Genomic DNA, 6,372 nt, shown 5'->3' with positions numbered 1-6,372 from the left:
GCAAGAAAAAAACTTCAACGAACACGACAACGAGAGACCTTCCAAAAGAGTTCAACGTATATGTTGAGGGGCATAAGAATTTTAGAAAGGCTTAGGTGGGGCATAGCACAACAAAGGTTGGGAAACACTGCTCTAGATCATGTACTTTTCCATTTGCAACCCTCTTTAACCCGAGAAAATTTTACGCCACCTCCGGTACAAAATAGATATACAAATAAAATCCCTTGCTGGCAATAAATCATAAAACAATTTTTTCGTATACATATTATTTTATCATTTATTAAAGACAAAAGAAAATTTGCATACTAACAGTGGCGTAGCGTGAGTGTCAGCCGCCCGGGGCGGAAGAAAATTTCGCCGCCCCCTTATTTAGGTACAGTAGAGCATCGATTATCCGACTTAATTGGGGACTGGGGTTGGTCGGATAACAAAAAACGGATAACCGAAAAGTATGAAAAAATACATTATTAGTATAGTATATTAGTATATCCCATGTAATTAGTATATTAGTACAGTGGTGCCTCATATAACGTACTGTACTTAATCCGTTCCAGGTGCACGTCCGTTAAGTGAAACGTCCGTATACGAAACGCATTTTCCCGTAGAAATACATGTTAAAACATCTAATTCGTTTCGCAGCATAAAAAAATGAACACGGGGTGCGTTCTTTTATTCCTCCGCGTAACTCTGCGCGAGCGACATCCGTTTAAAAATTCCTGCGGAACGCGTTCCTAAATTCCGATGGGAGTGCACGCCGTCGAATGGCAAAACGACCCCTTGTAGCAGTAGTTTACCGTGGAAAGCAACAAGGCGCCCTCCATGGCTCAGATAGTTTCGTTTCCGGGTCCATTATGTGATTTTATAAATGAGAATTTAGAAATTGTGAAAGCGCGAGTTAGCGCACGCGGTGATGTAAGTGTCTTTACGAATTTTTTTTTAGGCTATTTTGAATGTTTTTTCAACAAATAATTCATTTTATGGTTACATTTTACATTTTCATTCATTTCATTCCAATTTTTATTAAGACACATACGCGCATACTCAGTACCGTCAAAACATAGCTGAGTGTAACATTTTTACAGTATTTATGGTGAATTAACATCTAAATGGAATGGTTGTACCATAGTTTTTACATGAGTTGCAATGAGTAATGGAATTACAGAGGATAAGAATAAATAGTTACATAAGGCATAATTTATACGAAAGGACAGATTGAATTGCAGGTATTTGTTTACAAATCGATAGAGTAGAATAGATGGTGAAGATTGTTACGATACATGGTAGTGGCATGAGGTGGGGGTACCCTGCCAGAAGGCCTGGCAAGGTTACAATATAGGGTATTTCCAGTAGACATTTCATTCCAACTAGACTTTAGGATAGAATGATACAATATTATATTAAGAATAGTTAAATTAAAATAATTTAAACTTAACCTAAAAAAAAAAAAAAAAATTAAATATTAATAGTATTAAAGCATGGCAACCAAAGAAAGTCAATGAGCCAAGTGTTCCTGTATGAATAGCGGTAGATATACGTATTATTATTCCAGGATACGTAGTACAGATGATGATAGGTTGAATACACGTGGCCGAATGGCGATGGCATTGTGAGATGCCGTAATACAGAGAACACCTGGAATGGTTGTCGTAGAAAGGCAGTGCATAGAATAGTGCATACTGCACTGCAAATTAATATACGCCAGGAGATGTCGAATTGTCGACTAGCATAGTTCATTTCATTTAGTTGTCCAAAAGTTCTTGCAACGAATGTAAAGTGGATGTTTCAAAGTTCCAAAGATCCTGATAGCATTTCTTGGAAAACATTCGAGTAAGGCTCACAAACTTGTTGAGTCCTTAGATATAGAGGTAAAAGGGTTTCTTGAATTCAAGAACTAGAGTCTTGAAGCAGAGCATACCATAGGAGGTGTTTTTTCCAAATAAGTGTATTAGTAGAGTTCTGATACACTATATTTATGATCGACATTAGGTCTCAATCGGTGTCTAATGATTGTTACATGCATCGTGTTTATTCCAATTAAGTGTATTGATACAGTTTCTGATACACTAAATTTATGTTCTTTAATTGGTCACAATCAGTATCCACGTATCCACATGTGTTTGCGAGTAGTACTTATCTGATGAACCCTGAAATTATATATAAAGAGCACGAACTAAAAATTAATTTTTGGTACTTACCTGTACTTGGGAGAGCTACCAGCGGCAGTGAACGACTACAATAGCAGCAGCATGTCCTGTTGTTATTATGCATCAGTTGATCCTAATAAGGTCCAGTATGCTGAACAGTATTACTGATGGTGATATAAGAAATGCAACGCAGCAGGCAAGCAGGAGACAGACCGTAGTGTAAGTAGTACAGCCACGGGTAGTACAATGAGATCGCGTGATGAGTAGGCTGCCAGCTGCAGAGGAAGAGTCCGATGGCGGCAGCTGAATCTAGTTGTTGATGAGCCTCATTGAGTGGTTGCCGAAGCTTCTGGCTAACCTTTCAAAGGCAAGGAAGATTTCCTTGCTGGTCCAAATGTCAGACTGGTTGCATGGCCAACTAATACTGAGTTCATCCATGAGGAGTCTAATATTCATGCGAATGTGTTCAAGAGTATAGCAGTCAAAGAGGTAATGATCGGACCATCTTCCACTTGGCAAGTCGGGCAGACTTGTGGGTCCCTGTTGGTGAAACGGTGCAGGTAGGCTGCAAATTTACCATGGTTGGTAAGTACCTGCGTAGTGTAGTAATTTAGAGAAAACCACTGCACGGAGAGGAAGCGATGTAAGTCAGTCCCTAGTGGCAAGTGTGGCAATGGTTTCATGTCTTTTAATGAGTTTGTAGAAAGCATTGAAGATTTCCTTGTTTTTAATGAAGACGTCGTGATCACATGGCCAATCAATATTGTAGCTGTTTACAGTGATTTTTTTACATATTGTATACAATATGTAAAAAAATCAATACAATATTGTAGCTGTTTACAGTGGTTACATTTTACAATTGGGACCCTTCTTTTGCCTTTTAAAGCTCATATTTTAGAATTATAGATTTCTCCATCACGATACTATCGATAGCGCGGGCGCTGCCATCTTTCTTTCACCGTCGTTCCTAAATGCCTACAAACAGCAGCGCACTCCCGTAGTAGCGGAGACGCAGAGCGACCGGTATTAAAGAACGCACCCATGGAGCAGTCACCAATTATGCCGGAAAGTCCGTTGTTCGCAGTCAGTCCGTTATTCGAGGCGTACGTTATACGAGGCACCACTGTATATCGCTATTAACCTACTTCGCGTTGAATTTTCATCGATGTTAAGCCTAACAATTTTTTTTTTTTTTTAAATACTGTACTAATCGTCGCTATTGTATCGTTAAAAATTATTTCTTTATTTTGCACAAAATAAATACAGTACTGTACTGTATATTGAAAAATATACAGTAAACAAAGAAATATATATTCGGGTTACATATTTTACATAAAGTAGGCCTATACATTAGAAAAAGAAGTCCAAAATTTTCTTTTGCTTCACAGCTGACACTCGTTTTTTTTTGCTGCTAAATCTCGCACACGTTTTAAAACAGCAATTGGATAGCGTCGTTAAATAAAATTATGCCTCGTTTAAACACTGGCCTCCCTTTCATGGTCCAGTCAATGTTGCCAGCTAAAACACTCAAAAATTTAACAAAAATAATATTATTGTAGCCAAGACATAGTCAAATATTGTAGCGCCACATCACTAGCGGACATTTGAATTTGCCGACTAGAACGCGGTCGGTTAACCAATGTGACGGTTGATCGGGGGTCGGATAATCGATGCTCTACTGTATTTTAATTTAAAAGACTAAAATATACAGTAATTCTAAAAAACTTTTCAACAAGAACAATCATCATTATTTTGTATTGTACAGGTTCAAATTTTTACAAGATATTATTATTATTTATTGTGAAATTTTGCCGCCCCTTAAAAGTGCCGCCCGGGGCGGGCCGCCCCTGCCGCCCCCACTACGCTACGCCACTGTACTAATGCGATGGATGTACAGGTATCCCTCGTATAACACAATAGTTACATTTCGAAAACGTGTCATATTATGCGAATCCGTGCTATAAGAAGCAAAGGACTAATGCAAAACATAGGGTTACGTTCCAGAAGTTAGCAAAAGTATATTATTCTTTCTCGTTATTAGGAGAAATATGTTTATTAAAGCATTCGATACTTTATTTTCAATATATAATTAGTTAACAACCAAAATCAAAAGTACTGTTTAGCTAAACGAGTGAGTTTCGTGTTTACAAAGTATACATCGCATTCTGAGCTTTTTTGTCGATCTTGATCAGTAATACCAGCAACATTTTCATATTTTTTAAAAATTTTTATTATGAAAACTTTTATGGATGGCAAAATATATGTTATGAGATTTTTTTCTAGAATTTGTGTTCGAATACCGAATTGTTCGAGTTGAGAACAGTACGAGTACCGAGATAGTGACGTATTTCTTTCGTAATTTTTATGAACGAAATACATCACTATTACTTACCTACGGTTTAAAAAAGCTTAATAACACTTACCTAAAAATGTTTAAATTTTCCTAAATACAAAGATTAATGTATAAAAACAAAACATGTGTCTAAAGTCTAAATACAACGACGAAGACTAGCTTTTATTGTTGATAGGAAAGCTAGGACAAGAAAGAAGAAAAATTTCATTATCAGTTTTTATTAAAGTAAATCTGACGAAAAGCAAAAAGAAATTAAAAATGTCAATATTCTAAAATCCGTGCGCGAATTTGAGCAACTCGCACGATTATTTGAATAAAAAAAAACCGAATAGCGGAGTTTGCACATAAAAGTTGTGTACGGAGGATTTCCTAAATTCTCGAACCGTGTTGTAGAAGTATCGTATTGTACGAAGGATATCTGTACTTGTTTATTTTTACATAAAGAATTAAATCTTGACTAAATGTTTGATACTGGAAGATACATGGCATCATCAACGCTTTTCAGAGTTGGCCAGCATTTTTATTTTGTAATCGTCGATGCTGCAAACACTGCTTCACATAAATACGTGGTACAAAATGATAGGATCAAAATTTGGAGGAAAGTATTTTTGAAATTGTGCCACCAGGTACTTTAGATGATCAATTATAACTTTTACAATTAAATCTTAAATCTTTGGATAGGTTATTTTCAATTATAAAAACATCTGTGGTTATAAACATTTTTAAAGAACCATATTCCACCATATTTTTTCATTTTTATACATATTCAAATATTTATTTGTATGTACTGTGTTTCTAAAATAATTGGCATAAAATATGCTTTGAAACATTTCTTAGATGAACTGAAATTCATTACTAAAATAAGCACAATCCTGAAAAATAATTGTTAGTTGAATAATTGCAAAAAAGCAAGCATAAATTTTAAATGTATTGATAAAAAATTAAAAAAACAGAACTGTTATTGTTACTCTTTCAAATTTGTTCATAAAATTAAGATTAAAAGTAGACTAATTAAAAAGAATTACAAATATAATTGAATTGAATACTTAAATATAATTAAAATTCAGTGTAAAACAATTATTAACACAAACTATGCATGTATTGAAGGAGGAAAAACTAAATTGAATTTTTTATTTAAATATTACTTGCTTGTTAGCATAATATCTGAAATATTAAAGAACTAATGTACATTTAATTATGTTAACGAGAGAAGTTTTTCAATTGAGAACAAATATTTTATAATTTACTAGTTTATTTACAGTCATATTAAATAGAAGTTTAATTAAAATTTCATAAAATCTATTGTAAAAATTTCTTTTTTCTTGCCTGATGTACTGTATCAATATGGTCGAATATGGCTAGATCAATTATCACTAGAATTAAGTTTATTTTATAAACAAATTACTTCTTTCTGATTTTAACAAATTAATATACAGTAATTTGTATATAGCTCTGTATTCGCTTCTAGTTATTTGTTTTGTTAAAGATAGATGATGCACAGTTTAACTGTTTCTTTTCGACACTTCTGAGATTCATTAAACTTTCAAATATAGAGTGAAGAGAACTACCCATCTGAAACAATATATATAGTAATTATGTTCATATTTAAATTAAATTAAAAATTATTATAATATGAAATTATTTTACGTTTATGGGAAATTTCTTAGTGATGTTAAAAAATTCTCCTAAAGTTAAACATAAAGAAGCCTTCCCAAATCTTTTCATAAAATTTAAAATCTAAAGAGAAAAAATATATATAATATTAATACACTCGATATATGTTTAAATGATTTATATTTACATGTAATTTTTGAACATATACCATCAACTTTTTTTCAATGGAAAAGTTACATCCCGCAAACTTCCGGATATCTT

The sequence above is a fragment of the Centruroides vittatus genome, unplaced genomic scaffold (genome assembly GCF_030686945.1).
Source record: "Centruroides vittatus isolate TY-2023 unplaced genomic scaffold, ASM3068694v2 contig_1777, whole genome shotgun sequence".
NCBI lineage: Eukaryota > Metazoa > Arthropoda > Arachnida > Scorpiones > Buthidae > Centruroides > Centruroides vittatus.
This window is presented reverse-complemented; position numbering follows the sequence as displayed.